The 18,044-nt window shown below is 33.6% G+C and overlaps 1 protein-coding gene across 3 annotated transcripts in view; it reads left to right on the top strand.

Moving 5' to 3' along the window:
• FUT9 (fucosyltransferase 9) overlaps positions 1-18,044 on the top strand; it is a 122,091-nt gene that overhangs the window by 11,638 nt on the left and 92,409 nt on the right. For all 3 annotated transcript variants that reach the window (XM_077903041.1, XM_077903040.1, XM_077903039.1), the window contains exon 2: positions 5,861-5,949. The gene's annotated coding sequence lies outside the window, so the exon portion shown is untranslated. The remainder of the gene's footprint in view (positions 1-5,860; positions 5,950-18,044) is intronic.

Below are 18,044 nucleotides of genomic sequence, written 5' to 3'. Positions count from 1 at the left end.
TTCCTCTTCTCTAAAGCTGGAATAATATCTTATAGGCTTGTTGATAGAAGGCAATTATGTGTAAAATATAATTATGTGTATGAAACTCTGGAAATTGTGCTTGGTATATAGTGAGCACTCTTTTATTATGAGGTGGTATTATTATTAGTGTTAATGAGATTCAAGGTTTTAGCCTGAGACCCTCCAATGGCTGGTTCTTGTTCCCTTCTCCTGCCTCCTACGTATGCTTCATCACACTGCCTATCTCTCTGCTCCGGGGAAGCCACACTACTTTTTATCCCAAATTATGTTATCTCTGTATTCCTTATCTGTGTTCATACTGCACAGCCCCATCACCATTCAACATTCACTTTACACTATCAAGCTTCAGCCAAGTAAAATTGAATACTGTTACATTTGTGCCCCTAGCCAGACATTTAGTACAGATTTCTTCATTTCTCTTTCTTCCCTTCCTCCTCTTGACTATGAACTCGTCAAGGACAGGATAGTATTCCAGCCACCCTTTTAGCCATAGCACCTGGCAGCTGCTATATAGAACACATTTTTTAAAATGTATGTTGCATTAAAGAAGGCTTAAGGACCTAGTCTAGTAATTCTGAAGTCATAAAATTCTGTTTAAAGTATAGCCACAGGAATTGGCTCAGTGATCTCCTCTGGCAGCAAATCTCACTTACTACTATAAACTGCATGAAGGGATTGTCTTTAGTTGTTCAAAATTCAATGTCCTTTCACCACATTTGGTGAATTGAATTAAGGAACTTACTCTTATTAATGAAATTCAATTTTGGATATATCTGAAATGTTTCGAACAACATCATTCAGAGTCCCCGAGAGTTTTTCTTCTTTCTAAGACAAGTAATGTTCCATTTACCTATTTCCCTATCATTTCATTTACAAGAACAATATAGTGCTTTTATTAGTCATTTATACTGTCTTGAAACAATTGGTTCAGCATATCTTTTTCATTATATAAAACAAACGTCTCCATATTTTCACCTTTTGGTAAATTTAACCCAAATTGACAGTTATCTTACATAAATATCTATATAAATTTTATTTTTCAAATTAACCCTTTGCTAAAGAAAAAAATATAGCCTACCCTATAATAATGACTCAAAAATGCATTTGTGTTGGTGAAATGGTGAAATAAATGAGTAGGATTTTATACTTTATTCAGATACACTCCAAATCCAAACATTTCTCTCACCTTTAGATTGGCTACTGCTTCTGGGCTTGCCTCTCTACTAAATGTTTTACAGAATATCTGAAATAAGTTTTAAAATTTTAATCAGATTATACTAGTCCACTGGTCAGATGAACTTTCCTGTCTCCACTGTACCATGAATAAAATCTGGACTCCTTACAATAGCCTTTGAGGCCCAACCTCATCTGGCTTCTACCTGTCTATCAATCCTAACCCCCTGACCAACCCCCAACTTGACACTACTGTGCCCTGGATTACTATACCACGGGCACACTGGGATTTTTTTCTTTTCCTCCTTGAATATGCTGTGCTTGTTCTTTGCCTGACCCTTTGTAGCTAATGTCCCTTCTCGTATTGCTCAGTCCTGAAGGTGAGGCTGAGACCTTTCCATCCCTCAGCTGTGACCTCCTTCATGAGGCTTACCCTCCCTGACCACCTCTGCTCAGGATGACAACTTGGTCCCATTGCTGTGAGCCACTCCGCAGCTGACATACCTCAGCTTCTAGCTTTGTGTGCTGAACGGCTCTGTGAATTCAATCCACCCTGGATCTTGGCGACCAAGTCCATCAGTCTCCGCTGTTCCAGTCATTGCTGTTTCCCTCTTCCGACACCTGGCTAAAGCAGAAAGCCTCACAAACCCCTATATCTGAGTCATTTTGCTCCCCATAGGCCCATTTTTTTTCTCTCCACTCATCATCCATGTCGCAGATAACCTAGGGAGAGTTGGGTTCATAAACTGGACCTGTTCCAGGTGTGAGACCCTTGTGACACTACTGGTTTACCACATGTTAGCCGGGATTACTCAGCACAGTAATCTCTTCCCCAAAGCAAAAGCAGAAACCTTGAGCCTTCCCTCAAGTAGGAGTCCTGAAAATTGTCCCCCCTAAAGGTTTGGCCTTGAGAAGCTGAGAGGAGAAAACCCACTTTCCCCTCCCAGGGAGCTCTCTTTTCTGTCCACCTCTTGGGCCACTGTCAGAGGAATAGACAAATCAGGCTTCTTCCCATTGCCATTTCTACATGATTTCCAACTCCTTTATATAAAATTATATGCAAACGTAGTCATTTATGCTTACTGACAAACATCAAGATGAAAAGTAAAAAAAAGCAAAAAATCAATGAATCACTTTCATGTTTCATCCTTAAGTTATAGAACCTCTGGATCTGGGCAAGAGCTCACATAATAGACTAATCCACGAAGTTTAGTCTTTATATATAAAAGGGAACTGGAGGAATTTAGAAATACTCCCTTTGTTTGGACGTTTGGGTGGTTCAGTCAGTAAAGTGCCCAAGTCTTGGTTTTGACTCAGGTCATGACCTCCAGGTTGTGGGATGGAGGCTTTTATCTAAGGGCTTTGCACTCAGCATAGAGTCTGCTGGAGATTCTTTCCCCCATCTCTACCTTCCCTCTCTGCTCTTTCTCCTGTTCTCTCTGTCTCTTTAAATAAAATCTAAGAAAAAAAAATAGAAATTCTTTCTTTCTCAAATTGCCTGACTTCATCCATATGTCAAAATAATCCTTTAAATGACAAAAACTGAGGATCTTGTCCCACCTTCACCCCACATCAGGCAGATGCTTTGACTGCCCTAGAAGGAAAGACAGGTATATAGGAAAGCAAGAAAGGGAAATGCATATCATTATGTGACTAGTTTAGACAGAAATGTAGAGAATGGAAAAGAATAATTATTTCCCTACATGTAATACATAAAAAAGATAAAGATAATTTTATTTAGATAAAATTTTATCAACAAAAATAATAACTCCACAACTTTATTCAGCACATTAAATCATAGCCATAATTTGGGAAATACACACATGCATACACAAATCTGAGTTGCCAATTAGATAAGAGAACTCAGGCTACTTATTGGCTCTCGTTATTGCTCTCATTCTAGGTAGGATTTTAAATATTTTTTTCTGATTTTCCAGCAAGGATCATTTTGAAAGCATCAAATAAGATTTGGTTGGTAAAAACAATGCAAGAATGGCATTTGATGCTGAGGCAGAAAATCATCATAGTATCATAACAGACTGGAACCAGTTGAGATAGATATAAATGCCCTTTCTCTATTTTTCTTAATTTATTAAATATGTTGATCTTTATGTCAAGATTCATAAATAACACATATATATGTTACATGCAATAATTGTGTTTGTGGTTTTGCTCATTTAACAATTCTAAGATATATACGATTTCAACACAGAAACTTGATCCACCCTACAAAACATTTCATTAATATTTTTCAAATTGATATCAAATAGTATTTAAAGTAGATGTCTAGGCGGAATTATCTTTTAAACATTGTCCAGGAAAACCATGTGCAAGTGAAGACTTTTTCGAGTACACACTTTTAAATTAGGGCTGGATTTGACTCCAGCTATACCTTCCAGCTTCTTATATGAATGATTTGTTTGAACTATCGAAACCCCATAAAATGAGGCTAATAAAACCCACTTTAAAATATTGGTTAAATGTCAATCGAAAACACCTAAAAACCTTCAACAGCTATTACAAAATATAGGCAATCTATTCATCTGCATTTTATGTCTTTGAAAGAGAAAAGATTTAAAAACAAGACAGAAATGCCAGATCTGTACTCAATATTTTGATTATTTTTAATATATTTTTAATGTATTTGAATCCAATATTAGAGTGTAAATAGGGAGAGAGGAATACCACATTGGGGGGAATTATTTTTTTATTAAACATAAGCCAAAGATATATGTGTGTGTGTGTGTGTGTATATATATATATATATATATATATATATATATATATATATCCAGAAAGAAATCTGACTGAATTTTGCTTTAAAATCCACTTATTTCAGGAAGAAGAAATGGGTTAGGAGTTTGGGGAACATTAGAGGGGGATGTGATAGGCTTGTGTGTGTATGTGCATGTGCCCCCCAGTCCATGCATGCACACGTGTGTGTGCATGTGTGGATGTGTGTTTACGTGTACTGAGTGCGGAATTCCTAACCTCCACTTAGAAACCTCTAAGTTTAAGAGGCTTGTGTTCTACAGTAAAAAAGACGTTTTTGACAAGGAATACATTCCTTACATAGCTTGTGAAGGCATTATCTTAAAGAGAAAACTAAATCTGCTCTTTATTTTACTTTGAGTAAATTATTCCATAGTTCCACTATACTTGTTCTCAGTTAGGATAATGTCAGTGGGTCAGCTTCCCACTTTGTATTCAATGGAGTCTTCATTCATTATAGAATAAATAATTCAGTAAGACTTGAAAGCACTCACCTGCATTTTATAGTCACTCATGTTTTTGGGCAAGCATCTTAGTCCACTTGAGCTGCTGTAACAAAGTGTCACAGTTTAGGTAGCTGATAAACAACAGAAATTTCTTTTCCACAATTCTAGAGGCAGGGAAGTCCAGAACTGTGGTCCTGGCGACTTGGGTGTTTGGAGTGGGCTTCCTGATTCATAGATGTTTATCTTTTCACTGTGTCTTCACATGGTGAAGAGGGTAAGGGCACTATCTGGATCCTCTTCATAAAGGCACTGATGCTATTTATCTCCCAATACCATCATCTTGGGCATTAGGATTTCAACATTTGGGGATGCCTGGCTGGCTCAATTAGTAGAGCATGTGACTCTTGATCTCAGGGTTGTGAGTTTGAGTCCCACGTTGGGCATGAAGCCTACCTAAAATTAAAAGAAAAAAAAGATTTCAACATATGAATTTGGGGAGGATAAAAAAATTCAGACCATAGCAGCTGGCATACAACATGAAAATTAAAGGTATTTGGACAAATCATCTAATTATTTGGTCTTTAGTTTGTTAAGCATCCAGATAATTAAGTAAACCTCTTGTTTTGCGTTTTGGTTTTGGTTTTGTCTACATGTAAAATTTATTTTGGGGGATCCCTGGGTGGCGCAGCGGTTTGGCGCCTGCCTTTGGCCCAGGGCGCGATCCTGGAGACGCGGGATCGAATCCCACGTCGGGCTCCCGGTGCATGGAGCCTGCTTCTCCCTCTGCCTGTGTCTCTGCCTCTCTTTCTCTCTCTGTGACTATCATAAATAAATAAAAAATTTAAAAAAAACATTAAAATTTATTCTGTAGGTGGAAAAAAAAATAGATACCATGAAGTATACTTGGTTAATAAGATATGTTATTTCCTTAGAGTTTCAACTAGAGCATTAATTCTTTCTAATAATATTTCTTTTATGGGGCACCTGGTAGCTCAGTCTGTTAAGCATCTAACTCTTGATTTCAGTTCAGGTCATGATCTCAGGATTGAGAGATAGATCCCCCAAACAGGCTCATTCAGCGGGGAGTCTGCTCATCCCTCTCTCTCCTCCTCTGCCCCTTCCCTGCAACCACCCTCCCCAACACTCACACTCAACACACTATCTCTCTAAAATAAATACAAAAAAAATAAAAATAAAAATAAAATAAAATAAAATAAATATTAAATAAATATTAAATAATAAAATAATGAAATCTTTTAAAAATAATATTTCCTGTATATATTCAAATGACTTATATAACTCATTAGCATTATTCTAAAACTTAAATGAAATAATATATTTATACAAAGGATACAATAATATATAGAGAAGAGTCTATGTTTAGCTGCATATGTAGTATAACCAGTACATTTAACTAACATACTTTTTCTTTCTTTCTTTCCCAACAGGCTTAGAATGTGATAATTCAAGAATTTTATAATACAGTGGAATAGCTTAACAACTGCTTATGTGCTTCCCATGATATGTTCTCTATATTGTAAGTATATATTTACTTCAATGCTGGCTTGAGTGTGAGAGAAATGTGTTCAATTAGAACTTATAGGTAACCTAAATTGTTTTAGAATTATTGTAAACTGAAATTCATTCAAAGTATAGAGAAGTTGTAGAAGTTTATCTTCTAGGAAGAGATATTCTGTAAATTTAGATTTAATGTATCAACGTTAAAACTTAATATAATTGTCTGTTGTAATAGAATAATATGCTTTGAGGGTTAGTTATATTTTTAATAAATCTTTTATCTAATATCCTTAATATTTCTATACTATTCTTTAGTTTTATGTAATTTAAAAAAAAATATTGGACCTACAAAATTTTATGCTAAAGTATTAGAATCTTGAAATTATCTTTTTAAAAATATAATATATAATTTCAAGGTCTGGACAATTTATTTCTATGTTAGTTATGTTTTCAAAAATTATTTTAGTTTTGGCAAGATAATACCTACACCATTAAATCATCTGTGTGTGTGTGCATGTGCGTGTGTGTGTGTGTGTGTGTGTGTCTAGTTTTTTAAATAAGTTACATAAAAAGGAGAAGAAGGCTAGTCTTTGCTTGGTAAGTGAAACTCTTACTATTAATTTCACATTGCCAGAAAGCAAGGAAGGGAATGAAAGGCTGGTACACTATGTTGTTAAGTACTAAGCTGAAAGTACTACCTCACAGCAGTGGGAAGGAAAGGAGGTAGCCCAACACCTTTTCTTCAGGAAAATAAGGCATGAGCTAGAGCCCTTCACTAATAAGAAATGTCCCCCAAATTTATGAGATGGTTAGGCCATCAGGAGATGCCGTTCCTTAACAATACTTGATAAGGCCAGATCTGCAATACTCACCCCAAACCTTGCACGCCATTCTTCTGTCCCTTTCCTTACAGGGGCCCTGAGTATCTAACATTTACCACCAGTAATTTGGAGCTTAGTGAGCCTTGATCTTTCTCTACAAAGCAAGGGGAATGAGGTATGACTGGTTATACTGTGGAAGCTGGAGTGATGGTGGGTAGGTTATTAGCATGCCATTTCAGAACACTGAATGCTTTTTGACACAATATATAACTTAATACACAATATATGGTTTTAAAGTAGTGCCATCTAAAAAAATATATGAGCCAAACATGCAATTTAAATTTGTCTTGTGACCACATTTTTTTAAAAGCAGAAAGAAGCAGGTAAAATGGTGTTTAATAACATATTCTATTAACCCTATGTACTCAAAATATAATCATTAACATGTGATTGATATAAAAAATAGACACCTTTTATGTCCTATTTTTTCATACTCAGTCTTTGAAATCCTGTGTGTACTTATAGCACATATCAATTAGGATACCACATTTTTATTGGATATTCTTGATCTGTATTTAGGTTTCATAAAATTTACAGTTGAAAAAAAGTAGATTCACAAAGCCAAGTTGTCCCACATATACTTAAGGATTCCAATAACTAAATTGAATATCAGTTTTTAAATTTAAATTAACCAAAATTAAAAGTGATTTCTTAAGTCACACTCACCACATTTCAAGTACTCAACAGTTCCATATGGCTAATACCTACCTCATTGAACAACTCTTTTCCAGAGATATGTTAACATAAAGCCATAGTTCTGCCTAATGAATTTTATAGGTGATCTTGAACACACCAATTGAGCCTGTAACTTTAAAATATTAATAAGAAAAAAATGTCAAATTCTAGACTTCCGACTTAAAAATGAAATTTTAACCACTCTCATCTTATCCAGGAGAAGTTATATATAAGAAAATATATAAGATCTAAACCTTAAGGCTATAATGTACATTTGAATTTGTTTTAAATCGGCTTCAGTGTAAACACTCTATTGAAACTAAAGGAATTAGCTGATCACAGCCCTTCTAATTACAATGAGTGATTCAGAAGCAAAAAGTAAAATAAAAATTTTAAAAATGTCTCTGTCAAATATATTCATTAAAATATATTTCTTTTTTTTTCATTAAAATATATTTCATTTCAAAATGAAAATATAAGCTTCAGACTTATAAATCACATATCTGATAAAGGCTTTGTATTCAGAAATTATAAAGAAGTCTTAAGACTTAAAAAATTTTAAAAATGGATAAAAGATCTGAATTTCAGTAAGAAGATGTATGGATGGCAACAAGTATATGGGAAGATGTTCAACATTATTAGTTATTAGAGAGTTGCAAATTGAAATCACAATTAGATACCTCTAGACACATATTAAAATGGATAAAAATTTTTAAAAATCTGACAATACTAAATGCTGGTGAGCATGCAGAGCCATAAGGATTTTTATTCATTGCTGATAGAAATTCAAAATGGTACCAACATTTTGGAAAATTGTGTTCCAGCTTTTTTAAAAAAATAAATACACTTAACCATATGATCCAGCAATCCCATTCCTATATTACCCAAGTGAATTTAAAATTTATTTTTACTCAGAATTCTATATGTGAGTATTTATAGCAATTTTATCTGTAATTGCTATGACATCAAAATAACCTAAATGTTATTCAGTTGGTGAATAAATGAGGAAACTATAGTAATAACTATACAATGAAATATTACTGAACTATAAAAAAGAATTGTCAATTTATGCAACATCATGGATGAAGGTTAAATGTATCTTGCTAAGTGAAACATGAAAGACCCAAATGACTGAATATTCTATGATTCCATATATTTTAAATACTAGAAAAAGCAAAATAAAGAAACTACAAACAAATCAGTGGAGATATATAAGAGATATTGGGAGATATAAGAGAGTTGACTATAAAGTGATAGTGTGAGGAAGTTTCAGGGATGATAGAACTGTTCTACATGGTACTGCAATTCTGGATAGATGACTATGTATTCATTAAGACCTATAGAACTATATAACACAAAGTGAGCTATATAGTATGCAAATTAAAAATAAGAAGACAATTGGATATTGATATACCAAGATGGAATAAAGACTGTGACAAATCAATATAACCAAATTACAAATGTAATACATAACCTCTTTCTCCATGGGGAAAAAAGGGGTCTAGCCTAAGTAACTTTGGGAAGCAGTCTTCCTAGAGGCACAAACTAAAATGAATAATGCTAAAGGGAAAATAATTGTACATAGACATTGTACACCCTTTGATAATTCTCCCCCTCGAGTACAGGTGAGTATGTAACTACTTTGTAATTATATTAGGGTGGAGAAAATAAATGAATTGCTGATAATGAAAGCTAGGTTCTTCATTGTCAGTGAAAGAGGTTATAAATAATCAAAGGGAAATAGCTAAAATTAACCTCATCATGCTAGGCAGAGATATCAATATGAACTAATTTTTATTTTAGCATACCTACAAACAGTTAAAAAAATAAGTATGTATATGTGTGTATACATGGGTATACATACATACTATTTATTAACTCTACCTATGGAAAGGTCCCAGAAGTAGTAACACCACAGTAGCAGTGAGCATACCCCAAGTCCAGATTTTAGTTACTAAATACCATTCTCCAATTTAAGAAAAGAACTCAGGGGCCCTCCAGTGGCTCAGCAGGGAGTCTGCTTGTCCCTCTCCCTCTATCCCTTCCCCTGCACATGCTCTCTTGCTCTCTCTCTCAAACAAATAAGATCTTTTTAAAAAATAAGAAAGGAACCCAGGCCATCAGGAAAAATGGCTGATTTGGGAGATACAGAAGGAAAAATGTAGCTAAGACTCAACTATCTTCTAGTACTAGAAAGTGAAAAAGTGGCAAAAAAAAAAAAAAAGTGATTAGGGCATGTCAAAAGGATACAGGAGCTAACGAGAAAGAGTTCCCAGTAACAAAAACTAAAACACTTTGTAAAATAAAATATTGATTGTATTAGGCTATAACCTAATGAATAAAATAAATACTGATGAATTCACATTGGTGCAAATAAATGATTGACTAGAAAGATAAATGACAAAAAATCTTCATTATGGAAAAATTCCAAATAATATATGTAGATACTTCACCACATCCCAGGAAGTGAAGCTTAATTCCTCTTCTTCTGAATGTGAGCTAGACTTCCTGCCTGAGAGAGTATAGATATGTAGGGAAAAGTAATTTTTCCATGGAGAATGTGGCAGATATCATTCATTGAATGATCATGCTTAACATCTCCAAAATAGGTTTTGTTGACCCCCATGTACTCTGGTGTGATGTGATGAGTATATTTCATTTCTGTTATATTCTTTCCACAAACCCAGAGCTCCATTGTAATCTTGAAAAAAAATGAGACAAAGTCAAATTGAAGTATGTACTACAAAATACCAGTATTCTTCAAAAGTTTCAAGATTATGAAAGACTGAGAAACACAGCTAAAGGGGCAAGAGAGACATTATGACTTAATACAATGTGGTACCCTGGATTTGATATTGAAACAGAAAAGAGGCATTTATGAGAAAACTGGTGAAATCTGAATAAAATCTGCAGCCGTATTAATATTATTTTGCCAATGTTCTTAGCTTTGACAAATGTACCATGATTATTTTGATAGTGGAACAAGCTGGTAAAGGGAGTTCTCTGTACCTCCTGGCAACTTTTCTATAAATTGTTATATTATTTTTAGATATAGATAAGAATATTTATATTTACATATTATTTATATTACTTATAGATATATTTATATATTATTTATACTTATATTACTTATAGATATGTTATTATTAATATCTTTAAAAATGAATTCTAAGTTTTTAATACTTGGTCAGTGATAAATCTACTTGTTGAAAGATTCCTCTCATATGTAATCTAATCCTTTCTACCCCCGTGATAAACACATTTTGCCATTTTTATCTATCTACTCTAAGCTGTTAAGAACCTATGCTCTTATTTGCCATAAAAACATTCTTTTACTACTTAAAAATTGAGAATTATAAGAGCTCTTCACATAGATTTGCATCTTTAACAATTCATATTACTTAAACCATCCAAAATTATGTTTTTTTTTTTAATTTGTAATGCTCTAACTAAATTTAATTAAAATTAAATTTTGCCATTTGGTTTCATATTATTTGGCAGTACAGCTTTGTTGGTCACACAGGCACAGCAACTTGACAATCATTATGACTGGCTGTAGTTTTTATTACATAAATGGATATACATTCTGATATTTAAAAAATCAATAAATGGCCAAAATAACTGTAATGTCTTTTTAGATTGGGATACTTAAGGGCTTGTGTACCTTATCTAACACAATAATATTGCATTACAAGGCCAAAATCCCTTTGTTCTTTTTTTAGGAGTATAAAGGTTTCTTTGTACACATATGACATTTCAGCCTTATAGTGTGCATGCAAAGTAGGAAATTCAAATAAGATTCTTTAGCTGTAAACAAAAAAATAGAAGTTTCTGCTAGGTTAAGTGACTTGCCTAGAGGCAAGCAGCTTGTAAAGGGTTGAGCATCTCTGTAGAACACACCTTGCTTAACTCTTAATCCTTGACCTATGTACCACATAATGAAGTCCACACTACATGGAAATACTCTAATTTGTTAGAGTATATTCTTGTTTTCCTTAACTTTCAGACATAACCAAGCTCTTTTCCTTCATTTAAAAAATTTTTAACAAATTGTACACTACTAAAAGAAAAAGTATTCATATTTAAAGGAAAAATTTCACCTGAAATATCTATTTTCTGTTGAACTTCAAAATCCAATTGAGATTACTAGTTTGGAAATGACTATTGCTGATTTATTTATATTACACGTAAGTATACTTTCACTTTAAGGAAATCTAATGAATGAGAACCAAAAAAGTCACAAAATACATAAACTGAGAAGTTATTTTTTTATTATAAAATGATCCTTTCTCTCACAAAAGAATTTATCATGTCTTTTCTTAGATAACAGTCTTCCTTGGTATAATGTTATTAGGTTTATACATAGTATTTCAGAAGAAATAAATTTTATAAAACAAAGCAGACCTAGCCTTGGACATTGTGATCCTTGCCTTTAGCATTTGCATCACTATGACTATATGCTGCAGTTTCTCTAAGAGTGATCTGATAATCCATAGGCAGTTTTAATATGGAATAAATTTATAGCATACTCTCACTTATCAATAAATCAAGCTTTCTCCCTATTGCTTTCCAATCACAATGCCAACTTCTTAGGGAACTTATTTTATTAGGTAATTTGAAAATACTTTATTAGGCTATTTGAAAAGCTCTTGGATAAGAGGATGACAAACAGTAAAAGAAGATACATCGATAGAAAAAAATCCCTATACTTTCAAATAATAGTATAGTAGGTAGAGAAGACATATGCAAAATCAAACTGATCCATCTTATGTGTAAATTTCATTTGACATCTGTTACAATACATAAATATACATTGACAAGAAAATTCCAAATCTACCTCTACCATATCTGAATGCTTAGAGCTCTCACTATTTTCTTTCTTGTAATCTAAACCCCTTCTACCATAGTAAAAGCCTATTATTTTTTGTTTTTGTTTTTGTTGTTGTTCAAGAAGTTACTCATAAAAGTTATTTTTGTAAGACCTCTCTCTTTGTATGAAGCCTTCTTATTGTACTGCTTGGTGAATAATGGGTGCTCAAAAGTATTTGCAATTGAATTTCTATTGAATTTCTAAACAAAATACCATTGAGCACATTTTTCAATTAAGGAAACTAGGCTTAAGATGTCAGGTAATTTCAGGAGTAATTGGGGTAGCATAAATGGAACCATAAGTGTGATTGGCTCCAGAATCCTGGTGTTGGTATTGACTATTACATTTGCAGACACCTATATGATTATAGCAGATGTAGGTAGAGTATATAGGTAGATGAATTCATGGATGAATGGATGGATAGATGGAAAGACAGACAAAGTGTTCTGTTATGCCTCCCTGATATCTCCCATACCAGGGATAATATTTTATCCAGAAGTAGAAAATATGTTTAAAGGAATTAGAAAATAGCTAATGATAGAGAATTTCACAGAACTTGGATAATAATAATAACTTGGAGAAAACTGAGGAGAAAATAGTTGTATGCTTTGTGTCCAGGAAAACTTACTGCTTTATTTTGGTTGCCCCAAAAAAGTCCATTTACCTTTACTTTGGTAGCATAGTCAAGTCAATGCCAATGGAAGACTGTACCTTTAATAACTGCTACTTTATATTCTTTTCTCATCCCTTTAATGATATATCTTTATTTTGAATATGCAGATATAAGCAGCTCTAAGACTATACTTCAAATTATATGCTCTGGGGAAAGAATTAGTAGACAAAGATGTCTGGAAAGTCTGAATTTATTATTGTCAAATTGGCCTTAAATTTTTATTTTTAGTGACTATGATTTCCCTGTAGCTACACTATAAACAGAAAACACTTCACAGTGAACCATCTCCTCTAGGAAAAAATACTGTAGTGTGAATATTTATGTTAGTAGGTACTTAGAATAAGTAGAAAGAGATAAACATACCCTAAACTTTTATTTAAAATCATTCATATTAGCCCTGTGAGATTTCTAGCTAGTCTTATAAAATAAATGTGACCATTCTATAGTATTTAAGTCTAATTTTAATTGTTTTCAACTATTTCTATTTTGTTTTTTTTTCCTTTTCAGTGTATCTTCCTATCATAAAATTAATCTTTCCCTTCCTTTTTTTAATGTCTCATCATTTCTTTTAAATTCATATTATTTTTGACTTGAAACACAGTAGGATGTTAATTTAAAATTTGTGACTTTAAATCGATGTCACTTACACCCTCAAAAATGAATATAATGATTCTCCACTCCTATGTTGGAATATAATAATATATATCAAAATAAATCTCTGTGCTGCTAAAGGCATATGCTCCCTTGGTTTTATGGATGCACAATATCAAATCTTCATTATGTTCAAAGCAGAAGTTGATGATGGAGAGCTGTCTTCCATGACAAAGTGAGGGGAATTTATCAGTAAATCTTCAGGGAGGAGAGGATGAGTGATATGTTGGGTGACTCAAAGAGTTTTAGGAGAGTGATGATCTGTGTTCAATATTAACTTGCATACTCTGCTATGGTATAACACTTCTCCATCTAAAACTTCAGAAACACCTGCTAACTATGTCTCCATGAAGTGCCAGGAGCAAATTAAGAGACTGAGTTCCACATCCAGGTCAAAGTAGAAGGAAGGGAACATTTATGGTGAATAAGACATGAGTAGAATTTTTAAATTTCCAGGGTAGGAATTGAGAGCACTAAATAATCAGGAGTTGATAAGAACCTTGGAATTCTCAAGAATCTTTTGGGACATTGGAATTCCCATAGAATATGGGGAATTTCAATTATAGAGATTACAATTTTTTTTTGAGATTACAATTTATATCTAGTTTAGTTTTGTAATTACATAAATATTAAAACAATATACAAAAGTAACCTAGATTACATAAATATTAAAACAATATTTTAAAAACTCAATAAAATGTATTTCACCCAGAATCCAACCACCCATAGATATTTATCCACATTTCCTTTTATTCTCAATTCATATATACACATAATTTTACATGGTATAATTATAATTTTGTGTTTTGATTTTAGGCTCAATCCCAAATCCTAAGCACTTTAACATACATAGTCATTATTTTATCCTTATAATCCTTATAATGACTATTTACTTATCTCTTTTCTTATCTTTGATATTTGAATGTTCATGGGTTTTCATATATACAAACAATGGTTTAGTATAAATTTTTAACAAATATTTTTGTCCTTATTTTGGATCATTTTCTCTTGTAGAGCAAGTAGATTCTGACTTAAGACTCAGTCTCTAGATATTCAGAGTGTAACTAGGTATGTGGCTACAGAAAAGGTTTTAAACTTTATAAGCCTTGTTTTCATTAAATATAAAGTGGAAATAAAAAGACTCACATTATAGGATTGTTCAAAGCATTACATGCAAAAATGCATTACAAAGATAATGCGGTGTCTGAGCAAATTTCTAGAAATTAAACGATGAAGGCTGAGAAAATGATTACCTATATTCTTCCCAAAATCGTTGCACAGATTTTTAATTTCCAGAGTATTTAGCTGCCAAAAGGATGAAAACCAATCCTTAATATTTTAAACAAAAAAATCATACTGCTGAATTTATTGCTAACTTAAGGAAAGGAGAACTACACTAGTCAGGTAGAGGCTTTCAGAGCAGAGAAGGCTGCTAATATTATACAGGGTTTGGGTTTAAAGTGGAATTTAGTGATTGACAGATTTCCAGAGTATTTAATGTATTGATGTTGTAGGAACGTGGTTTTTTACCTAGGTAAGAATATCATTGATTAGCTGACTTTCATAAGCATGTTCAAAGTGAGTCTTTTTCTGATCAACTGACTTTTAAAATTTAAGATTATTACTAATTAGTTGATTTTCCGATGCATGTTTACTGAAGTGCATTGCCATTAATTGATCAAATTTGTGTAAAAAATCTGTTCAGATGATTTTTAGAACTGTCAATAACTGAGTAAGCAGGTTTAAAACCAGTCCTGATAGTTACTTGCTACCACAGCTGCAGAAAATCAGCCATTTTTGAGGAGTGCTATATTTGAAACAACCATATGAGAAAAAAAATTCTTGGGGAAAATGATGAAGGATGCCAAGAAGTGCTCTCAGTAAGGAAGACTAAAAAATAACTAGAAGTTTGCTCTTAATGCAGTCTTCTGATTGACAAGTACTATATCAGTATCACACAGTGAAGTAAATGTGGAAAGTTAGTATACCCATTGAACAGACAAGTGAAACTCGGAAGTTCTGTAAGTTAATAAAGTTCTCAATGAAAATTTCCTATTTCACGTAAAAAAATCATAAAACTTTACATTTTAGTGGGATTATAATTGTTAACTTTTATTAAACTTTTTAGATCACAGAACTACTTTTCTCTAATTTTATACTTACCTAGAGTATCTGATCTTTGTTTTTGTTTTGTTTTGTTTTGTTTTGTTTTTGCATTCTTTCTTTCTCCTTCCCTTTTAAACTGTGTGTTACTTGTTGGTATTTCATTGTAGACTAGCTGCCATTTCCTCCCAGAGGGTTGTTCCTGCCAGTTCCAAAATCCTCTTTTGGCCCTCATCCTCCTAAATTTCCTTCTCCTTCATTGTTAACAATTGTGAAAACATCTTCTTTTTTTAATGACATTCAGACTCTGAAATATTGGCCTCTCTTGTTTCTACTTCCACCCTTTCTGTTCTGTCATGCAAAACTAAATCTCCCCCTCTCTTTTTTGGGCCAAACCTTCCCCAAAAGGTCTAAGATCTATTATATTCTCTCTCTCTCTCTCTCTCTCTCTCTCTCTCTCTCTCTCTCTCCCTTTTTTGGAAAGCATCTTAGTAGGTTAAGTGCAGAGTAACTCATTGCAGATGATGCCTATATCTTCCATTCTGTCACTCTTCTGCAGCCCATTCCTGCAACATCAATAGATGACTCATTCCAGCTTGACCTCACAAAAAGAGCTTGTATTCTGGGGCAAGACAGAATAAAAAGAAATTCCCATTTCTTCCATTTATTGGCTGCTATGACCTTATATGAGTAATTAAGTTCTATGTGCCTTTCTTTACCTATAAAATGTGAATTCCAGTACCCAAGATGGTAATGATGATAAAATTATGTATAGAAAGCACTTAGCACGCTGTCGCTACCCAGAAGGAATACATAAATAATGTATCTTTTTATTTATGTTTCTTTCTCATCATTTACTGCATTTACTTTTCCTCAGAACTGTGTAACCAAAAGACCCAAGAGACCCAATGTCAAAAGCCCAGTGATTTTGTCTGTAGGGATATTAGGCAATTTATCTAATTTTACTCATTTAGGAATAGTAATAATTCTTTCTCTATCTTAACTTCATTTTAAGGATGACAAATTGAACAGTGAGATGACTTACAAAAGTACTTATAAGTATTATAATAACAATAACTGTTAGCATTTTTTAGTTTGGCAACATGAGATATTGTGTTGGCATTTAACGTATGTGACTTCAATCACATACCAGAGACTGAATACTTTTTCTGATATTTTTATGAGGGAACTGCAGTTCAGAAAGATGAAGTCACTGGGCCAAAGATACATATTAGAAGGGAGCAGAGCTGGAATTGAGGTTCTCTGAATATTCACCCCTATCCTCAGAGCCCTGTGTAAATGTAAAGGGTCACAGTTGCATCAGTGTCCTTTCACTAAAATATCCCTTGGCCATTACTTGAATTGTGTCCCATTGCTACCCAGGCCCTTTTAAAGGCTCCTGTTAATTCTTCTAAAGGCATTTTGGAGTTAGATTCTACTTGAGGTTCTAGCTGCTTTGTTTTTATACCATTAATTCATGATTCTTTTTGTAATCTCACTGCTGCATTCTGTACAAGAATGCATTCTGTACAAAGTGATATAAAGGATTTCAAAAAGGAAAGAAAGGGAAGGAGGAAGGACAAGAGGGAGGGAGAGAAGGAAGGAAGGAAGGAAGGAAGGAAGGAAGGAAGGAAGGAAGGAAGGAAGGAAGGAAGGAAGGAAAGACATACATAGGTGGTGCTTCTCTCTGGAATCTATGTAAGCTTTTCAGGGCAAAAGCTGACCTGAGCTCATTTTCCCACCTACTCCATGCTGTTGTCAGGGTAGACAGTCCCCTTATACCCCCAACAGTACTTAAGCCTATCTTTCATGTCTCTCCTCCATGTGCAGATAAAAACTCTTCTGCAACTTCTGAACATTATTATTTGCTTCCCTAAAATTCTGAGCCGTTGAAAGTGCTCACTCAAATAAAAAGTACGTATATGTATACCACTCTGTGCTATTCTGTAAATTTAGGACATATTGAAAATTATCAATTATATGCAAGGAGTTACGCTTCAGGGGGCATTTCATTTTTTTTTATAAATTTATTTTTTATTGTTGTTCAATTTACCAACATACAGAATAACACCCAGTGCTCATCCTGTCAAGTGCCCCCCTCAGTGCTCATCACCCATTCACCCCCACCCCCCGCCCTCCTCCCCTTCCACCACCCCTAGTTCGTTTCCCAGAGTTAGGAGTCTTTATGTTCTGTCTCCTTTTCTGATATTTCCCACACATTTCTTCTCCCTTCCTTCAGGGGGCATTTCAAAGCGAGGTTC

This window comes from Canis aureus, chromosome 7 (genome assembly GCF_053574225.1).
Source record: "Canis aureus isolate CA01 chromosome 7, VMU_Caureus_v.1.0, whole genome shotgun sequence".
In the NCBI taxonomy this organism is placed as follows: Eukaryota; Metazoa; Chordata; class Mammalia; order Carnivora; family Canidae; genus Canis; species Canis aureus.
This window is presented reverse-complemented; position numbering and strand designations above follow the sequence as displayed.